Raw genomic sequence first — 22784 nt, forward strand, 5'->3', positions numbered from 1 at the left:
TGTAATTGAGGCAAATATGTGTGAAGACTGATGGAGGTTTTTAGCAGAGCTGTGAATGCAATTCAGTTTTTATGTATGAGGGTGTGGTTATGAGCCGTTTGTGAAATGAGTACATGAAAATGTATATGAATGCGTATGGAGTACGATATTTGTTTTTTGTTTTTTTAAATAATATGCGCATTGAGTATTTTATTTTATTTTTCTTGGAAGTTTTGGGGGTTTTATTGATGCCAACAGCATTGATCAAGCTGTACATATTTATTTATTTTTATTTTTAAATTGAAGTCAATGAAAAGTTTCTTATGGGCCCTTTGTGTGTTCATATCTGTATTGTTCGATCTGTTTGTTTCAATGTTTGAATGTGTGTTACATGTTAAGTGTTGTGCTTCACATCAGAGCTCTGTTCTCATGCTGGGGCACTAATGACAGAAAGAAGGAGGACCACAGCGTCCGACTGAAGGGGGTGGACTTAGATGACTCAGAGCGGAGGGACAGGATAGGGGTGGACGTTACAGACAACGACAGCCCTTGTGCCCATCCCCTAGTTACAGACACTCCCATGGAAGATGAGAAGTCCTGTTTTGTTTTCCAGTCTATTAATTCTGCGATAGGAAAAGTTGGATACTTCTGTAAGCCAAAATGCAGAGTAACATCAAGCGGCATTGGGTGGTTCAGTGGTGCCAACCATAGGTAGTGTTCCTTTGGCATTGCTTCAGCCCTGATGTCAAACGCCTCATTGAAGTGAGGGAAAAAGTAAGTCTGCCACCCTATGGTGGGCCTGCAGAGTCTGTGGGACCCAAATCCCAGAAGAGAGAGTGTTGTGCTGTGTGTGGTACTCCTCGTCCACACCACACGAGAGGATTGTATTCTATGTTGACCATGCCCGGATCACTGTCCGTCCCCACAGACACCCATGTTTTTTTTGTCATAAGGGGAACACAGACAGGTGAGGGGGGGGGGGGAGTTAGATCAAGATTAAGAAACAGGAAATCCAGTATCGGCTCTATCTTTAAACATTTTTAGCAGATTCAATCTGGCCCAATGATATCCCTCACTCTGGGTGATAAAAAAGTAGTCCCGTTTTTGATTGATACTGGAGCAGCCAAGACAGTTGTGCACAGCAAACATGGCCTCCCCTGATTTACTCTCCAAGGACACCAGCCTTTGGGTAGAAGTGGATGGGAAAGTAGTACGCTCACTTTTTTCAACAGAAACCATCCATATTAGATTTGCCCCTAACCAAGATGTGCTTGCCCATTTGCTGGTCAGTGGTAACGCCCCTTGTTGCCTCCTAGGTGCAGATTTGTTTGCAAAAGTACATGCTGTACATCTCACATCAGGAGGACGGCACTGTGAAGCTTACAGGTGCCCTCCACGACCAATAACTTTGTTTGTTGGCCATTAGTGACAAAATTCCCTGGACCATGTTTGTATCAGTACTCCCAGAAGCTGAGAAAAGCAAACCACTCATCATTGGATGGTACATGACCTACATGCCGTTAATGAAGCCACAGTTTCTAACACCCACATCGTGCCCAATACACACACACAACTTGTCGGCTCAGGTTCCCATTACCCCTACTCACTCCACTGTGATTGATTTGTCCTTTAGTCCCTACCGCCTCACAGATGAGGTGGTAGATGCTTTTTGTGCCTAGAACTGGCAATTTTGTGTTCCCCCACACTAGGCCTATCAGATTATTACATTTAGATTGTATTGTTATGAAGTGAGTGGCCATGACTCAGCAATCCTCACCCAAATGCATGGCCAGCAATAACGCCCCGTAGCATATTATTCAGTCAGACTTGATCCCGTGGCCAGAGGTGCCCCTTTCTGCATCAGAGCTGTAGTAGTTGTACTAGCCATGCTTGATGAAAGCTCTAAGATAGTTCTGGACCACAAAGTGATGGTGATATTACATCTATCCTCATGAACGTACAATCCAAATTATTGTTTTGTTGCCCATTATTGTTCCATTTTGTTGCCTGACAATGTTGCTCTCCAAAGGTGTAATACTTTGGACCCAGCCACCCTGTTGCCTCTGGACCAAGGGGGGAGGGAAGAGTTAGGGCACCGCACTTTAAACGCACTTTAAACTTTTCTTTCAGATTCAAAGGAAGAGGCTCCTGACTGTTTGCAGATGATGTCACAAGAGGTAGTGGGATTTGGTAAATCAGTCATTAGGTAATCTAGATCATGTGCTCTTTGTGGATGGATCGAGGTATGGCCAGTATGGCAGGTACTACACAGGTTGGGCAGTGGTGATTAAACGTGAACTACCACACTTGTCTGCTCAGAAGTGGAGCTAAAAGACTCTGAAAATGGCTTGCAGATATGCAGATGGAAAAACAGCCACCATTTACACTGATTCCAGGTGTGCTTTGGGATAGCCCATGACTATAGGCCCATATGGAAAGCCAGAGACTCCTTGATCGCTTCAGGTAAACCCATCGAAAATGGGGAAGCAGTGAGGTCTCTGATGGAAGCCCTCGTGTCACTAACATGAGGGGTGATAGCAACGAAAGGCCACTGTAAACAGATGCAGAGGAGGCAAAGGGGGAAGCCACGGCAGATCAGGCGGCAAAGATGGCTGCCAAATTACCTAAGCAGACCCCTGTCTTAAGTGGCCACAGTTCAGGTCCCTGAAATAACTCCTCCTGTCTCCTGAAAGTTCTTAAGACCTTACAGAACCAGATGGGGAAGGAGGAAAGGGACTGGTGGATGGAAAAGGGGGGACTACAAATAAGAAGGGAAACTTTACCTTCCCAGGTCCCTCTACTCCACGATGGCACAGGCAACCCATGGAGTGATGCACCAGACAAAAACTGCTATGTGTGATTTAATACGTAGCATATGGTACGCCCCAGGGTTCAGCACTGTAACAGTCAGACATACTCAAGGATGAATGGTTTGTGCCCAGAACAACGTGGGCAAGGTGGTTAAGGTACCCAAGAAACACGTCTTGCTTTTTGTATCTGTTTCAACGTTTGCAGACTACCTTCAAATATCCAAGGTGGGCATGTATGAGTATGTATTGATATGTGATCACTTGTTTTCAGGATGGCCAAAACCGTACCCAAAGAAGTAAAGAAGATTATGGCCGAAGTTATGTGCAAGTATGGGGTACCTTAGATCATTGAAAGTGACACAGGAGTTCACTTCACAGGTGAAGTGATGCAGAAGATGATGAAGGTTTTGGGTGTAGGACAGGCCTTACATGCTTCGTACCATCCACAAAGCAGCAGTAGAGTAGGAAAAAGGAACTGAACGGGACACTAAGTTATAGATTCAAAGCCTTAATAGAGTGCCTGCTGGTAGCCCTCTTTTAGTAAGGTATACGCCTAACCGTGAGACAGGCCTTTGTCCCTATAAGGTCCTTTTTGGGTCGGCCCCTAGAATAGGATTTTACTTCCCACAGCAGCTCCAGATGCAACATGGTTGTCTGACAGATTATGTGATCAGTTTTGTATAAGCATTTGACAAAAGTAAATTTTCGAGTTTTTGCTTCACTTCCAGGTTTTGATAAAATACCAGGAACCCACCCACTTGTGTCTGGAGATTGGGTGGTAGGAAAAGACACGTTAGAAAAGTCCCAAAACCCTGGTTTGATGGTCCATTCCGAGTGTTGTTGACCACAAGCACAGTGAAGCTCAAAGAAAAGCAAAATTGGATTGAGTTCAAGGAAGTGTTGAGACTGGTTTTCCCTTGTGTGACTGTTGATCATGACTCAAAAGAATATGAAAAATTTTATTAAAACTTCGATCCAGAAAATCAGGAGCACTGATGATCTCCAGTCCCCCCATATAATGTCAACACCAGTTAGGGAAAGATCATCTGACTTCCCCTTGCTCAAATCCAGTGTCACGGGAGGCTGTTCGCTAGGTATGGCTTGTCGTGGAAGCTGGTGAAGAGGAGGCGGAGCATTGGGACAGATGTTTAGGTTTAGGGAGAGAATGAAATTCAAGGGGGGACTGTTAAAGATGTGTGAATTTTATTCTATATTTTGTATATCTAGGATTGTAATGAGTTAACTTTTTCTACTTCCAAGTGCCCACCCACCCCCCTCTTTGTTTCAAGACTGGAGAAGAGAGAGAGGGGGGCAAAGAGCTGTGCTGTGGGAAGTGTCTGATTTCTCATCTTTCTACAGGTGTTCAATAGAGTGTGGTGGAATGCGTAGGCCAATCATATGGCTTGATGATATGTATATATTATTCACTGCCTATAGAGAAGCACCTCTTTGAAGTGTCACATATGACGTAGGCAGTATTCTTGTTAGAATAAACTCCATTACAAAATGGCGATGGTAACCAGATGTTTACATTAGTTCACATTCCAAAGTGGTACTCACTGCGCAGATGTTGAAGTGTTATCTCTGTTTCTCTTATCACTTTTTCCTTTTTGACCAATGAAACAATGTTTTAGCCTCAGAGAGGACTGCCCTCTTCTGAAGATTCATAAACGCTTAGCCCATGTAATAAAGTTAGAGATTGCTTTGACCAACTTCTGTGTCAGTGTCTAGTCTCTCAGCCACGCGTGGATATTAACCCCTGGGTGGGTACATTGATCTGGAACACCAGAGTGTATCTAAAATGCCCTAATTTAGGGTGGTTTTAACAGTCCGTCGCATGATCTTTTACTATGGTGATGGATCATGTGATGGAACATGTGATGACCGGAGTGACGTCATCACAGGTCCTGTTCATGTAATTAATGCTCACCCCAGGTCCTGTTCAGCAAAGGAGACAGAAGGAGATGCCGGGCTACGCGAACAAGTGGACTAAGGTGAGTTAAATAATATTTTTTTTTTAACCCCTCCAGCGCTATTTGACTATGCATTCTGTATTCAGAATGCTATTATTTTCCCTTATAACCATGTTATAAGGGAAAATAATAATGATTGGGTCTCCATCCCGATCGTCTCCTAGCAACCGTGCGTGAAAATCGCACCGCATCCGCACTTGCTTGCGGATGCTTGCGATTTTCACGCAACCCCATTCACTTCTATGTGGCCTGCATTGCGTGGATTATCGCACCGCAAAGCACAAACAGGAGCATGCTACGATTTTCACCCAATGCATAAGTGATGCATGAAAATCACCGCTCATGTGAACAGCCCCATAGAAATGAATGGGTCGGTATTCAGTGCGGGTGCAATGCGTTCAACTCACGCATTGCATCCGCACGGAATACTCGCCCGTGTGAAAGGGGCCTTAGAGTAGGGGCGTAACTATAGGGGAAGTAGCTGCTTTGGGGCCCAGACCCACAAGGGGCCCCCTCAGAAGGAAGACTAAAAGATTGAATTGTCAGGGCCCCCTCCCCAGTATTATACGATGACATTATCATGGATGCGAACCCATTCACTTGAATGGGTGCTTCCGTGGTGTTTCTGTCTGTGCCTCCAGCACCACAAAAAAATAGAACATGCTCTATTTTTTTACGGTGCGGACGGATCACGGATTATTCAAGTTGAATTGGTCTCGATCCGTCCCGGCCGCCCACAATTTGCGGTCCCCAATGCACGGAACAGCCGCACAACGGCCGTGTGCATGAGGCCTTACTCTGATTTCCATATTTAGAGCTTAAAAGGATTATTCACCTAGTAGGGGGCATTTGGCATCTACCTTATGTTTTTTTTTGCCTTCTTCTGGATCAACACACAAGACCTGCGCATTTTTCTAACTTTACCAACTATGTAACCATAAAGAAAAAATATATATAAATACCCAAAATAAAAAGAACAATGTGTTCTTTTATTTTTAACAGAACAACAAAATATAAATGTTTTCCTTATATTTTGTTAGAGCAGAACAGGTCGCATACACATGGTTAGCGTAGCTGAAATACCATCATCTGTGAACCCGTCCACGTCTACTACTAAGTGCTCCGAAAATAACATTTGTTTCCCTTGTTTAGATTTTACAGCTAACCGGCTGTTCTGCGACAGAGTTAATCCAGTTAACATTCGCTGTGAATGAGGCTTGTCTTCATTCTGCCTGCATGCCTCTCAAGAACTTCATATCACATTGCGTCTTCACAGCAGGAGTAACTGAAAATGGGATTGCAGACCTGTTATCACACGGCAGCTCTGTGATCACAATGTGTAATTATACTTGTCTGAATCGTCAGCACTTCCAATAAGATGTTGGTAATTAAAGGAACTGAGATATGTTAGCTGGGGATCAGCTCTTGGTGATGGACTTCCTGCAGGAGCGTTTTGGGTGATATCAAACCAGCATAGTATTACACACATCCATATGCATTACGATAAACTATTGGATTAATACAGTATTATCCTGCTTATTTAGTCACTGTTAGGAAGAGTCAAGAAGAGAATTGTCAAAATTCTGATTTTGATAAGCATTTGTGTGAAAAATCTGAATGATCTGTGCATTCCTAAGCTATGTGGGTAATATCTAATAGTGGTCATGTCACTGTGTTTGATATGCTGCACTTTGGATTTATATACCCTGGTTGGCTATTTTAAACATGGACAGCAATTTGGAAATAATGGTGGTACCGGTCCCTTATTTATCATTTATAATCATGGTTAGAGATGAGCAAATTTTTTTAAATTTGATTCGGCTGATTCGCCGAATTTTTGGGAAAAATTTGCTTTCAATCTGAATTTATTCGTGGCAAATCGCGGTAATAAACGGCTATTTCCGGGCTGCAGAGAGCCTTTATAGGGGTGTAGAACACTGTGCCTTGCAGTAACACACATAGGGAGTCTGCTTTGGTAGTGAAACAATACTGTGAGTCAGTATGACATGCAGATGACAGGTGTCGCTCTTAAAATCACTGCACACTTCACTTATTTGGGCAGTCACAGGGCCAAAACTGACCAAATAACTCAAGTAGGAACTTAGCCTTACAGGTTGATGTTAGTGTCAAGAAGAAGTGCACCCCTTTTACACTGTCCTCAATTGATTCCACATAGATGTCTACAGAACCTGTTGTATTACACACTTATACAAGTAGAGCCCCCCTGACAGAGTGGAGAGGGTGTCAGCAGTAAGTTTTTGTTGACGTCACTGATTAATTTGCCCTTCCTCTGATCCGTCAAAACAATAACCCACAAAAAACTAATTTACTGTGGAGCATGCGCCTTCACTCGGTCAGCATTTGCTCAATAATCCATCAGTATTGCTAATGCAAAAAAAAAACAGGAGTGGATGTAAAACAGAGATGACAAGCGAATGGAATATTTGCATGTCTTCTGTGTTTTCTACCCACTCCTGCTTTTGGTTACCAAATCATAAGCTAATTCTGATGGGACCATACAAGCCTTACAGCTGCTACACAGACAGGATCCGTTGTGCATCTCATTTTCCTTCCTTCTGTCAGATCAGGCTTAAAGGCAAAATAGTAGCTCAGTCATGAAGTGGGGAGGGTGGGAACAGTATGAGAAGTCCACAGAGTGGCCCTATCACATAGTGGTGAGGTGGAAGCAGCATGAGGAGGCCACAGAATAGCACAATGACAGAGTCTGAAGGTGGTGGCAGCATCAGGAGGTCACAGAGTGGCACAATGACCGAGTCCAGAGGTGGCGATGGTAACAGCATCAGGAGGAGACCACAGAGTGGCAAGATGACATAATGTGTAGATGGCAGTAGCAGCAGCATCAGGAGGATACTACAGAGTGGCAAGGTGACATAGTGTGGAGTTGGCAGCAGCATGAGGAGACCACAGAGTGCCAAGGTGACATAGTGTGTAGATGGCAGCAGCATGAGGAGACCACAGAGTGGCAAGGTGACATAGTTTGGAGGTGGCGGCAGCATCAGGAGGCCACAGAGTGGCAAGGTGACATAGCATGGAGATGGCAGCAGCATGAGGAGACCACAGAGTGACAAGGTGACATAGTGTGGAGGTGGCGGCAGCATCAGGAGGCCACAGAGTGGAAAGGTGACATAGTGTAGAGATGGCAGCAGCAGTTTCAGGAGACGACAGAGTGGCAAGGTGACATAGTGTGGAGATGGCAGCAGCATGAGGAGACCACAGAGTGGCAAGGTGATATAGTTTGGAGGTGGCGGCAGCATCAGGAGGCCACAGAGTGGCAAGGTGACATAGTGTGGAGATGGCAGTAGCAGCAGCAGCATCAGGAGACCACAGAGTGGCAAGGTGACATAGTGTCGAGATGGCAGTAGCAGCAGCAGCATCAGGAGACCACAGAGTGGCAAGGTGACATAGTGTGGAGATGGCAGTAGCAGCAGCAGCATCAGGAGGCCACAGACTGGCAAGGCAACATAGGGTGGAGTTGGCAGCAGCATGAGGAGACCACAGAGTGGCAAGGTGACATAATGTGGAGATGGCAGCAGCAGGATACCACAGAGTGGCAAGGTGACATAATTTGGAGGGGCGGCAGCATCAGGAGGCCAGAGAGTGGCAAGGTAACATAGTGTGTATATGGCAGCAGCATGAGGAGACCACAGAGTGGCAAGGTGACATAGTGTGGAGAAGGCAGCAGCATGAGGAGGCCACAGAGTGGCAAGGTGACATAGTGTTGGAGATGGCAGTAGCAGCAGCAGCATCGGGAGACCACAGAGTGGCAAGGTGACATAGTGTGGAGATGGCAGCAGCATGAGGAGACCACAGAGTGGCAAGGTGATATAGTTTGGAGGTGGCGGCAGCATCAGGAGACCACAGAGTACCAAGGTGACATAGTGTGGATATGGCAGCAGCAGCTGCATCAGGAGACCACAAAGTGACCCAGTAACAGAGTGGGGCGGTGGGTGGCAATACCAGTACCCGCTGATGAAGGTGGGTGAAATAAGGTGCACTCAGATGTGTGGTATCAGGTGGGTTTCAGCATCAGAGTAGTAGCTGAGGCAGGTAGCCAGAAGAAACCGGTCTCTTTTATCAAAGTGTTGGTGTGGCACCATGAATCTAGTCTGGTGCATCAGGGATTGGTGGTTGGAAATCCTGGCTGATCCACAGTTTGGGTGGACAGGTGAGTCCTCTTTGGGGTAACTATGGCCCCCGCTGCACTAAAAACCCGCTCTGATGCCACATTACTGGCCGGGCAGGACAGCTTTTCCAGGGCAAACTCTGTTAGTTGCGACCACAAATTCAGTTTAACTACCCAGTAGTCCAGCGGATCTTCAATGTTGGGTGGCAGGGTGCTGTCCAAGTATGCCACCACCTGCTGGTTCAGGTCCTGCTCCAGGTCTATCTGCTACTGCTGTTGAAGAAAGCTACTTATCAGCGACTGTAGACTCAGGCTGCTGCTGATGGAGCTGGTCCTGCCACCCCAAACCTCCCCAGCAGCCATGTCAGTGAAACGTGAGCGCCCCCCGGTCAGACCTGCGAGAGGATGGACGATGGTGCAGATAGATAGCGGCCAACTGACTACATAGGATGTCTCTGTAGTACTTCAGTTTGTCCTCCCTCTCGGTGGGTGTAAAAAAGGCCCCCATTCTGGACCGGTAGCGAGGGTCCAACAAGGTGGAGAACCAGAAGTCATCCCTCTGATGAATGGTGACAATTCGGCTGTCACTACGCAAGCAAGTGAGCATGCATTGTGCCATTTGTGCAAGTCACTCGGAGGGACTCCCTGCCTTCATATCCACTGCATACAGCCACGGTGTGTCCGGGTCCTCTGTCTCGTCTTCCTCATCACCCTGTAGCTCCTATGGCTTCTCCTGCTCCTCCTCTCCTGTCAGCTGAGTAGAAAAAACACCCATATGGTTGCACATTGCCTGTGCTCCAATGTCCTCCTCTCCCTCCTCCTCCTCTTCCAGTTCAGCCCCCACAGGGGCTCATGTGGCCGTGAGATCGAGACATCACGTCTCCTGTCCCCTGACCAGCCATAGTTACCAGCATCTGTTCCAGGACATAAAGTTGTGGAATGACGTTGTTCATTCCGTAGTCCTGGCGACTGACAAATAACATGGTCTCCTTAAAGGGTCTGAGCAAATGGCAGGTGTAATGCATGAGCTGCCACTGTCTGAAATCGAGTTACACAGTGGCGTACTCCTATCCGCTTGCATCATCAAGAAATCGTTGATGGCCTTTCTCTGTTCGTATAGTCGGTCCAACATATGGAGGTTGGAATTCCAACGGGTGGAAACGTCGCATATCAGCCTGTGTTGGGGGATGCCGTTCTGCCGCTGCAGCTCAAGGAGGTTGTGCTTTGCAGTGTACAGGTCCTTCTCAAAAAATGTGCATATTGTGATAAAGTTCATTATTTTCTGTAATGTACTGATAAACATTAGACTTTCATATATTTTAGATTCATTACACACAACTGAAGTAGTTCAAGCCTTTTATTGTTTTAATATTGATGATTTTGGCATACAGCTCATGAAAACCCAAATTTCCTATCTAAAAAAATTAGCATATTTCATCCGACCAATAAAAGAAAAGTGTTTTTAATACAAAAAAAGTCAACCTTCAAATAATTATGTTCAGTTATGCACTCGGTCGGGAATCCTTTTGCAGAAATGACTGCTTCACTGCGGCGTGGCATGGAGGCAATCAGCCTGTGGCACTGCTGAGGTGTTATGGAGGCCCAGGATGCTTCGATAGCGGCCTTAAGCTCATCCAGAGTGTTGGGTCTTGCGTCTCTCAACTTTCTCTTCCCAATATCCCACAGATTCTCTATGGGGTTCAGGTCAAGAGAGTTGGCAGGCCAATTGAGCACAGTAATACCATGGTCAGTAAACCATTTACCAGTGGTTTTGGCACTGTGAGCAGGTGCCAGGTCGTGCTGAAAAATGAAATCTTCATTTCCATAAAACTTTTCAGCAGATGGAAGCATGAAGTGCTCCAAAATCTCCTGATAGCTAGCTGCATTGACCCTGCCCTTGATAAAACACAGTGGACCAACACCAGCAGCTGACATGGCACCCTAGACCATCACTGACTGTGGGTACTTGACACTGGACTTCAGGCATTTTGGCATTTCCCTCTCCCCAGTCTTCCTCCAGACTCTGGCACCTTGATTTCCGAATGACATGCAAAATTTGCTTTCATCCGAAAAAAGTACTTTGGACCACTGAGCAACAGTCCAGTGCTGCTTCTCTGTAGCCCAGGTCAGGCGCTTCTGCCGCTGTTTCTGGTTCAAAAGTGGCTTGACCTGGGGAATGCGGCACCTGTAGCCCATTTCCTGCACACGCCTGTACACGGTGGCTCTGGATGTTTCTACTCCAGACTCAGTCCGCTGCTTCCGCAGGTCCCCCAAGGTCTGGAATCAGTCCTTCTCCACAATCTTCCTCAGGGTCCGGTCACCTCTTCTCGTTGTGCAGCGTTTTCTGCCACACTTTTTCCTTCCCACAGACTTCCCACTGAGGTGCATTGATACAGCACTCTGGGAACAGCCTATTCATTCAGAAATTTCTTTCTGTGTCTTACCCTCTTGCTTGAGGGTGTCTATGATGGACTTCTGGACAGCAGTCAGGTCGGCAGTCTTACCCATGATTGCGGTTTGGAGTAATGAACCAGGCTGGGAGTTTTTAAAAGCCTCAGGAATCTTTTGCAGGTGTTTAGAGTTAATTAGTTGATTCAGATAATTAGGTTAATAGCTCGTTTAGAGAACCTTTTCATGATATGCTAATATTTTGAGATAGGAATTTTGGGTTTTCATGAGCTGTATGCCAAAATCATCAATATTAAAACAATAAAAGGCTTGAACTACTTCAGTTGGTGTGTAATGAATCTAAAATATATGAAAGTCTAATGTTTATCAGTACATTACAGAAAATAATAAACTTTATCACAATATGCTAATTTTTTTAGAAGGACCTGTACAAGTGGCTGAAGTGCATGCAAAGTTTCCTGCCCATTTTTAGGATGTCTTGCAGATAGGTGGAAGACTACCAGATTGAACACTTGTGCCATGCAGGACGCATGGCTCAGCCTTTCTTGATGCAACGCCGACACCATGTTCTTCCCGTTGTCAATCAGCATGGTTCCGATTTTCAATTGACGCAGAGAAAGCCAGGATTCGATTTCTTGATGCATCACGGAGAGCAGTTCCTCCCCTGTGTGACTCCGTTCGCCAAGGCAAACCAGGTGCAGAACAGCGTGACACCACTGAGCCCTGCATATGTGGTATGCTGGAGGGGCACTGTGACTTGTCCCTGCAGTGGAGCATGAGGACATGGTGGAGGATGAGGAGGCAGAGGCGGACATTGTCGCAGGACCAACGGCGTGACAAGGTGGAGGCAGAAGTGGTGTGACCTGGCCAAGTTGCTGGTGTGGCTGTGCAGGAACCACATTCACCCAGTGGGTCGTAAGGACATGTACTGTCCCTGACCATAGTTACAGCTCCACACGTCGGCGCTGCCGTGCACTTTGGCAGACACAGACAGGCTGAAGGACTGGCCCACCTTCTGTTCAACATATTTGTGCAGGGCTGGTACTGCCTTTTTCGCAAAGAAATGATGGCTTAGGACTATCCACCTCGGCTCGGCACAAGCCATCAGTTCTTTGAAAGGTGCAGAGTCCACCACTTGGAAAGGGAGGGACTGCAGCACCAGCAACTTGGACAGGAGCACGTTCAGCTTCTGCGCCGTTGGATGTGTGCACGCATACTTCTGTCTCTTGGCAATCGCTTCGGTGATCGATTGCTGACTGAATGACTGATGAGGAGTAGGAGCAGGAGCATCTGGACCAGCAGAAGATGGGAATGACAGACAGCTCCCTTCGGCTGAGGTGGTGGAGCCTTGACTGGCTGAAACCGGGTGCGTGCCACTGGGTGATGCAGCTGTAGCTGCCGCAGGCGTGACCACCACATCGGAGCCACGGTTCTCCCAGGACGCTGCATGGCAATTCTGCAGGGCTGTAGTGCCAACATTGGCACCCTGACCACGCTTCACCTTCTGCCCACATATTCTAGATGTGGCCACGTTGACCTCCTCTGGCATCTTAATAAAACACTGCCACACTGCCGAGTTGGTGATTTTCCCCCCAACAGTCTGCACTAACTGACTGCTACTGCCGCTGCCTCCATGAACCACTGCACCACTACTTTCCGGGCAGGTAGGCTGCTCCGAAGCGGGTGGTCTACCCCAGGCTCGTTTGGCTCTCGCGACCTGCAACTGATGCCACCTGCTGACTCTCAGCCATGCTACCACGCAGCTGGCTCAGCTGCTGCCTCACAGGCAAGCTGCCACCCTCTTCTCCTGATGATGATGAAGCCCCTTCTGCACCCGTCTCCCAAGTGCGATCGGCTTTATTATCATCAAGTAGTGTCTACACGTCACTGATGTCCTCCTCAATAGACTCTGGGTCAGGAGCCTGACCGCTCGCAACACAAGCTCCTGCGCCACTCTCCTCATCACTACTTGCCCTCCTAGCGGAGGAAGCGGCGGATGTCTCCTCCAGATCTTGGCTGGGCAGTAGCTGCTGACTGTCCTCTAGTAGCTCGCACTCGCTGTATAGTGGAACTGAGCCGACGGCATACAATACTTCTGTGGCTGAGGGAACAGCAAAGGGCAGATGCAGGTTGAGGACAGGTGAGCGCACAGGGCCTGCTCCCGGGCCATGCCAACTAAGGGTTGTGTCTGAGGAACCGACCGACTGTTAGCTGGGGGTGTCTGATGTCACTTGGGATGACGTGGATGACCGAGTTAACAAATCAAGAACACCTGGGTTGCTGGTCAAGACACGACTGCTAGATGACACTGGGAGCTCAGGCCTCTCGCTGCGACTCCTGCTGCCACACCCCCTTACTCTGCTGTGACCTCTGCTTGCGCCCAAAACATTCAGGCCTCTGCCACTGCTCTGTGCATGGCTTGGCACTTCTCTGCCTGACATACTTGTAGCTGAACTACAACACTTAAACGGGAATTAAAACACCCCTAAAAGCGACGAATATATTTTTCTTTTTGTACTAATATAGTCCACTAAACGCTTTCACCACAATTAACTGCAGAAACTACAGAATATATTTTTGTAGTAGTACTGAAATACGCCCCTGTATGCTTTGACCAGAAAAAACTTAAAGAGTGAAGTCCGTATATATATTTCAGGAAGTACTGAAATACGCCCATATTAGCTTTTACCAGAAATAACTGCAGAAGAGAAATACATATATATTTTTCTTGTTGTACTGAACTACGCCCCTATACGCTTTAACCAGAAATAACCGCAACAGTGCAATGTGTATATAGTTTTCAGTTTTTTACTGTAATACGCCCCAATACACTTTAAACAGAAATAACTGCAACACTGCAGTGCGTATATATTTTTCTTGTTGGACTGAAATAGGCCCCATAACAGTGCCATCCACAGATCCCCATAACAGTGCGTATCCACAGATCCCCATAACAGTGTCATCCAGACATCCCCCATAATAGTGTCTTCCACAGACCACCATTAGTTCAAAACCCACTAAAAGCACACCTTTTGGTTCAAAATATTTTTTCTCTTATTTTCCTCCTCAAAAACCTAGATGCATCTTATGGGCAGGTGCGTCTTATAGGGCGAAAAATATGGTATATATTTTTCTTGTCGTTCTGATTACTGAATAAGATACTAAGGTATAAGCCCCTAAAGGCTTTTCAATTTAACACTTGCAGCCCAATAACAAAAAGCTGGAATGACAGAGCTGTCTAATAACTATTTGGATCCCCAACAGTCCTCAAACGTATAGCCGCCATTTTAGGAAAATTGCGATTTGTTATCACAAAGTGCAAGGAAATTTGCATTTGTTGCGAATCAAATTTTTCCTGAAATTCAGATCGAATTCCTCTTCGTCATCTCTAATCATGGTGTCATATATATATATATATATATACAGTACAGACCAAAAGTTTGGACACACCTTCTCATTCAAAGAGTTTTCTTCTTTTCATGACTATGAAAATTGTAGATTCACACTGAAGGCATCAAAACTATGAATTAACACATGTGGAATTATATACATAACAAAAAAGAGTGAAACAACTGAAAATATGTCATATTCTAGGTTCTTCAAAGTAGCCACCTTTTGCTTTGATTACTGCTTTGCACACTCTTGGCATTCTCTTGATGAGCTTCAAGAGATAGTCACCTGAAATGGTTTTCACTTCACAGTAGTGCCCTGTCAGGTTTAATAAGTGGGATTTCTCGCCTTATAAATGGGGTTGGGACCATCAGTTGCGTTGTGGAGAAGTCAGGTGACTATCACAGCTGATAGTCCTACTGAATAGACTGTTAGAATTTGTATTATGGCAAGAAAAAAGCAGCTAAGTAAAGAAAAACGAGTGGCCATCATTACTTTAAGGAATGAAGGTCAGTCAGTCCGAAAAATTGGAAAAACTTTGAAAGTGTCCCCAAGTGCAGTCACAAAAACCATCAAGCGCTACAAAGAAACTGGCTTACATGTAGTTGTGCATAAGTCTAGGTCAAAATGGTGGAATTATTATAGTAACCAGACACATGGTCAGGGTAGGCAGGACTTTACCACCAGGCAAACCAAGAAAATGTTTGGGGCCCGAGAGATCAGAGGCCCCCCTGCTGGCCACAAGTGATGGGCTGAAAAAGCTGAGTAAAGGGGGCAAGACATACTGCCTGTGCAACAGATTTGGCTGCGTAGAGGCTCAGGAGGGGAGAGGGGCCCTTCCCAGCTGTAGACCAGTAACAGATGTTTCCAGGGTGCCAAGAGTGAAGCTTAGCAGGCCAAAGGAGGTGTAGCTTACCAGGCTATAACAATGTGTCAGGGCAGAGCTTAGGTGTGGAGCTTAGTGGTGTGATGGGGGTCTCCAGACCCATAACTTTGCTTGGGGACCCAGAAATGCCAAACCTGCCCCAAAGGAATTGTACAAATGCAAAGTGAGAAGTAACAGAGAAAATTATTTGCTGAATACTGGCACCAAATCTACCAATTACACATGCACAGAGTTTTTTTTAATGGTTGGGAGAAAACAAGCAACAAGACATAGGAGTGTGTTGGAGACTAGGAAAGAGAGGAGGAAAAATAAACTGCTCAGACGGGGAGCCATTCATGAGTGCCTAAGCTTTGTAGTGATCTTCCAATGGATCTGCAAAAGACAAGATCAGTCAGTTCCTCCTAATGAAGTGAAATAAACCGGCAGGTGCCTATGTGTTGTGACTGGAAACACAGTCTATGCACCCAATAAAGGGGTATTCCAGTAGGTAAAAGTTATTCCCTATCCACAGGATAGGGGATAACTATGGGATCGGTGGGGGTTCTACTGCTGGGTCCCCCACCAATCACGAGAACGGGGGCCCGTACCCCCTGTAGGGCCCAGATGCTCTCATGAAATGACCAGAGCGGCCAGTTGCACGTGCCCGCGGTTGCTCCATTAATTTCTATGGGAGTTCCGGAGCTAGCCAAGCGCTCTACTTGGCTATCCCTAGAACACCAATAGAAATTAATGGAGTGGGCCGCTCCGGTTGTTTCAGGGGAGCAGCAGGGGGTCTTCAGGGGGCAAGGGCTCCCGTTCTCATGATTGGTGGGGGTACCATTGGTAGAATCCCCACCGATCTGATAGTTATCCCCTATTCTGTGCATAGAGGCTAACGTTTACCTACCGGAATAACCCTTTAAAGTCTGTGCCTAATTTTGCCACAGCCCGTGTGACCACCTGCGGAGGTGCATCAGTAAAGTATAGTTGACTTAAATTTCCCCTAGGCCTCATCATTGTACTGCATCATCACCTGCAATGCCACAGTATTGCATTGCCATGTACCCCACAGGACCCCTGTCTTGTACCCCAAAACCCACTGTCACCAAGGGCACCCCACCTACCATCAGGAAGGAGACCACAAACCACTGTGTATCCCAAGGGCAAGAAAGGGTGCATCTCTCCCTTCACTTCATGACCGAGGGAGCGTGAGTACGGCAACCATGAATGCTACTACCACCATCATTGCCACTATCACAACAACTCCACTTCCTCGCTCCCCTCCTGGGTTTGCTGCATTGTAGAGAAGAATCTGGGTGTACTTGTAGATCACAGACTATATAACAGCATGCAATGTCAATCAGATGCAGCTAAGGCCAGCAGGACATTGTCGTGTATCAAAAGAGACATGGACTCTTGGGAAAAGGATTTAATATTGCTACTATATAAAGAATTGGTGTGGCCTCATCTGGAATATGCAGCTTTATAAAAAGGATGTCCTGGAGCTCATAGCTGTAAATGGAGGTGTGTCTGCGCATGCACTTTGGGACCCCGTTCTTGAGATAGAAGCGAGACCTGCATCTATCGAACGATCATTTATGTCATATCTTATCGTCATGTCATAAATGTCCAAATGGGAAGAGCCATTTAGTGGACAGGTGTCTTATATCTACTGAACTATGTTACTACAGGACATGTTTGCTCAGTATTTGGCATAATGAGGTGACACGCTAAAAATTGGGGTTGTGAATCTGTATACTGACCAGCTGCAGCTTTTATATAAAAAGGCTCTGTTAGTTTGAGGGACATATTAAAATCCATATTCTGTGCCCTGTGAAATAGACAATACTAAGAAATGTTGTTTGTTGCCTTCCTCCCAGTGGCAGCGTCACTGGTTTCCGGTTGTCTTGATACTTGGCCAATATGTGCATCCTCCTCATTGTACCATGTTAAGGGATGAACTTCACTTCTTCACTGCGTTATGTGGTTTATGATCTAAAATCAGCAGGTAAAACAATTCTGCCATATTCTGGCCTTCAAGATTCTTCTGTTTCAGCATACTGAAAGACAAAGTCTTATGTGCTGCCAGCAAAAAAGGCATCTATTGCTCATTTGTCAAATCTTAAATTTGTCAAGCTTCTACAACTGTGTCAATGTAAAATGACCTTCAGAAAGGATCTCCGTGTGGTCTCTAAGGCACCTACCTTTCCTAGAGCAGAAATCCTCTGAAATACCACAATATGCCATGTCAATAAATGGTTTGTGTAGCCACTGTAAATATTATTTAACATCCGGTAGTACACGGCAAGGTTTGAGAGATTGACTTTAATTAAAATTGAGTCTAGAGATACCTAAATCAACAGCACTGAAGCAACATCTCAGCCTTTCTTAATTAGTGAGATTAGAGGCAGATTGGAAAGTGAAGGATTAAAGGACTGTTTATGATGTCCTGCAATCACACAGAGGACGGAAATCCTACAAAATCAGTAGGATCATTCATAGTGATGTCCAATATTTTTGTAAGATTCCACCAACCGGAAATGATAGGGGTTATCCAGGAGAAGATATTGATGACCTATCCTCAAGATAGGTCATCAATATCAGATCTGTGGGGTTCCAACACCCGGGACCCTCACTAATAAGCAGTTAGAAGAAACTGGGCGCTCCGTAAGTGCCGCAACCTCTTTCTAGGCCAGTGATATCACTGTACATTAGTCACATGGCCTAGTTGCAGCTCAGTCCCATTCCAGTAGACAATGTACAGTGCTGTGAGTGGTAAGCTGTCAGGAGGCCGCAGCGCTCACCAGATAATAGGTAATCATTATCTTCTCCAGGATAGCCCTTTTAAACTTTCTTAATAAGGAGGCTATGCCAAAATAAGAGAATTGCTTAGACATGTTAGCTTCTTACACATTTGATACAATATAAACAACCCAGGCAAAGGCAGGTGGATTTAAGTGTCAATAGATTGAGAGAGAGACATGTAATGGCCAGAGTATAGCCAAGGTACAGGTGCAGTATGGTGTCTCCAATAATAATATTGAATGTAAGAGGGGTTTCACCAGGTTAAGAAAAACACTTTTTGTGATGTAAGGTGACAAAAAATAGCTTTTTTTTACACCGTTTTTATTTTAAAAAATTTACGGTATTCACCTGAGGGGTTAGGTCATGTGATATTTTTATAGAGCAGTTTATTACGGACGCGGCGATACATAATATGTGCAGTGCATTTTTATTTATTTTTTAATCAGTGATAAATGTTTTTTTTTTTTTTCCTTTAGCAGAAGTCTGATCAGCACCATTGACAGCCGGAAGCCTGTGAAGGCATTCGATTGCCATGGTAACCATCACTCGATGCCACAACAGAGCAGCGGGTGATGGGGAGGGAGGGGGGCCCCCTCCCTCTGTGATCCTGTCAAGATTCAGGGGCTGAAAAGGCACAGCAGCCCCCGATGGGAGAGGGAGGGAGCTCTCTCCCTGTTAACTCCTTCCATACAGCGGTCCCTACAGACCACGGCATGGAAGTGGTTAAACAGCTGACATCACAACACAGATGTCAGCCATTTTAAGCAGAGTGTCAGCAATGTGCTGACACTCTGCTTGATAACCGCTCGGCCATCCTGGAAATGAGAGGGGGTGGGTGGGATGATTGCGTGCCTGTCCGTCCCCCCAGCACCACCCGCAGGGGGGTTTCAAATTAAGATATAGGTCATTTTAAAGTTTCTGATCCCCGTGGTCACGGACCGCGGGGTTCACAAACTTCTGAAAGCGATCGCCGATAAAGGGGGGTCACAGGACCCCCCTCGGCATTGTCCCATTGTCCCAGGGTGCCTGCTGATTGATTTCAGCAGGCACCCAGTTCCAATCACCCCCCGCCACACAGTGGTGATCGAAAATACACAGGGTGTACAGGTACGCCCTGTGTCCTTAAGAGGTTAAGGTGGTCAATGATACCGCAGTAAGAGGAATTGCTCTGATAAAAAAGTTTAGCGAATCGGGTTAATTTGGGTCCAGCAGAGGTGCTCTTGCCTTTGTTATTGGTCTTGGCTTAATGGTCTAACTAATAGAAGAGGCTCCTAAACAGAGGACCCCTCCATTAATTCAAAATGCCCTCTAATATTTGAAAATAGATTTTCGACACCAGAAAACTCATTTAACCCTTGTTGTTTATTCAGGCCACTTAGATTAACTAGGTTTAAAATGCTGTAGACCCCTGTCATATAATAAGCCAGATTTTTGGCCTCACCACTACTCTGGTGGATAAGATGACACTTAGGATCCCAAGGGAACAGGCGAACTGCATCATGACATTTTGTTTATTTCTTGAAGCCACATGAAGCAAATGTCCCTTTCCACAAAGCTGGGTACCATTTCCTATCTGTCTCATTTCTGTCCTTTGTTGAAGATCACTTGAGCACCTTGTTCATGCCCTTCTTCATTAAGCCACATCAAATAGAGAAATAGGGCCTCCACAAACTCATTTCTCCTTTCAAGTTGGCAGGTGTTCCGCTGTAGAAATGTCTTTAGCTGCTTCTGTAGAAACATCATTACTGCCACAGAGCCAGAAAAGTCAACCCATTTAATCAATGAAACTCTTACAACATATAGCTGTTAATAAAAGAACCTTAACCTGAAGGAAATGAAGGCCGAGCATTCTCGCCATCCTATTGCTTTTCTCAGCAATGTCTTATCCCGAAGGACTTGGCCCTAAACGTTTTCCTCTCTAACTCCTGTCTCACTCAATTAGGTTTTCAGCTATGGACTGACATGAAAGATAGTACCTGTCAGCAAATAGCTTGGTGACCCCTGTTACTTTATATTTGGGAGGGCATTCCTATTTATAACTTGTCAGCAGGAGAGAGGAGAAAGCAGAATCAAGAACGAGGGGAACCTAAGTTATAGTCACCGGGATCTTCCACTATGTAGAAAGCTTACACAAGCTTCTGTTACTGTTAATTTATTAATGACTCATTCCTGACTAGAGGTTTTTGTATTGATCGTCTAACTTCTAGTTTTACATTGAATTATGTGCATTCAAGCCACCCTGTGGTTTGCTGAAAATTTTGCATTTGTGGTGGGCATCACATACACGAGGACTGTGGTTAAGAATGACTGCAGACAGTAAATGTCTAACATAAACCTCCATCATTCACACAGCAGCAGAGAGTACAGAAGTATCATAGAATGGCAAATCCGCATTTCCAAGTTGACTGTGTGGTAGTCATTGTGATGGATTACTACCTATTGAATCATAGGTGCATAATCAAGTCAACTGGTCAGCATGGGCAAGGAGCCCCTGAGGAGCCGGTGTAGAAGATGTAAGTGGGTGATGCCCTGATGAGATGTTATGTCACAGTGTACTACCTCATGATGTTGCTCCCTGGGGATCAGTGCAGTCGAAATGTAGTTTGAAGAATGAGGCCACAAGTGAACTTTACTAAGTGCAAAATATAACCGGTGGTACATACAATAGCAGCAGACTCAATGTGCAGTTTTTTGCACCAGTTAAGGAGGTATGGAGGCAGGTTGGATAGCTGCAAATAGGCACTTGTTGGTATAGGTGTTCACTGTCAGGTTCAGACTTGAACTTTTTCTGGCCTAGTGGTCGTTTTGGGTGATGGGTATCTGAGCCGTAGCCCCTCATCTTGCAGCAGTGTCTGTAACGCAGTATTTTGCTGTTCACTCTGCTATCTTGTCTTTCAAATGGTTTCTTGAAACATGTATCTCTGGAAACAGGTATCTCTGGAACAAGGGGTTCTGCAGTGTGCTTCCTCTTCCATCTAAGACTACACAGGAACCCCCTGCTCCTGGCAGGAAGCAGGACCAGCCCTCTCCTACCAAGAGGGGAGGAACAGACTACCAAGAGGAGAGGAACTGGGTGGTTAGCTCTGTTTCTGCCAGACATTTGCCATTCACTCCTCCTCTGCTGGAATACATGGCCCAATACATGAAATACATAACATAACATATAAAACATCAAACAATTGCGGGTCTGGACTACTCCACGTTTCCATATATTTATACTTACCTGGTCCTAGCTCTGATGAGTGATGCACATAAATCAAACCAAAGGGAAAGGGATTTGTTCCTGCTTAGCAAAATAAAATATCCTTGCATACTAAATTCTCGATATTTCTATCGGAAGAACATAGAGGATCATGTTATGTGAGTTACATTTCTATACTGCCAGCAAAGGGTGTGTTGAGAATGGCGACAATTAAAACAACTTAAAGGGTGTGACAAAGAATAGCACGTATGGACAGTATATGCTTTGCTAGAATATAGGGTCAAGACCTCCTTTATGATTACATTATTGCAGGCCTATCCCATCTATGTATTACAGGGGTGCTGCAGGAGAAATGTAAAGCCAGATGCATCTTCCCCAGGCAATAATGTATGATCACCAGCGGGCATTGTCTTCATGAGATCCCTTTAAGCCCTTAACCTTAGGCAGTGAAAGGAACCCTTGCTAATCTGTGATCACTGGAGGATGTCTATAATCACTTTGGCTGTAAACTGTGTCTTAATCAGAATGTAGATTAATCTGTTTATACACTACGTGCAGAATTATTAGGCAAATGAGTATTTTGACCACATCATCCTCTTTATGCATGTTGTCTTACTCCAAGCTGTATAGGCTCAAAAGCCTACTACCAATTAAGCATATTAGGTGATGTGCATCTCTGTAATGAGAAGGGGTGTGGTCTAATGACATCAACACCCTATATCAGGTGTGCATAATTATTAGGCAACTTCCTTTCCTTTGGCAAAATGGGTCAAAAGAAGGACTCGACAGGCTCAGAAAAGTCAAAAATAGTGAGATATCTTGCAGAGGGATGCAGCACTCTTAAAATTGCAAAGCTTCTGAAGCGTGATCATCGAACAATCAAGCGTTTCATTCAAAATAGTCAACAGGGTCGCAAGAAGCGTGTGGAAAAACCAAGGCGCAAAATAACTGCCCATGAACTGAGAAAAGTCAAGCGTGCAGCTGCCAAGATGCCACTTGCCACCAGTTTGGCCATATTTCAGAGCTGCAACATCACTGGAGTGCCCAAAAGCACAAGGTGTGCAATACTCAGAGACATGGCCAAGGTAAGAAAGGCTGAAAGACGACCACCACTGAACAAGACACACAAGCTGAAATGTCAAGACTGGGCCAAGAAATATCTCAAGACTGATTTTTCTAAGGTTTTATGGACTGATGAAATGAGAGT

This window comes from Bufo gargarizans, chromosome 4 (genome assembly GCF_014858855.1).
Source record: "Bufo gargarizans isolate SCDJY-AF-19 chromosome 4, ASM1485885v1, whole genome shotgun sequence".
In the NCBI taxonomy this organism is placed as follows: domain Eukaryota; kingdom Metazoa; phylum Chordata; class Amphibia; order Anura; family Bufonidae; genus Bufo; species Bufo gargarizans.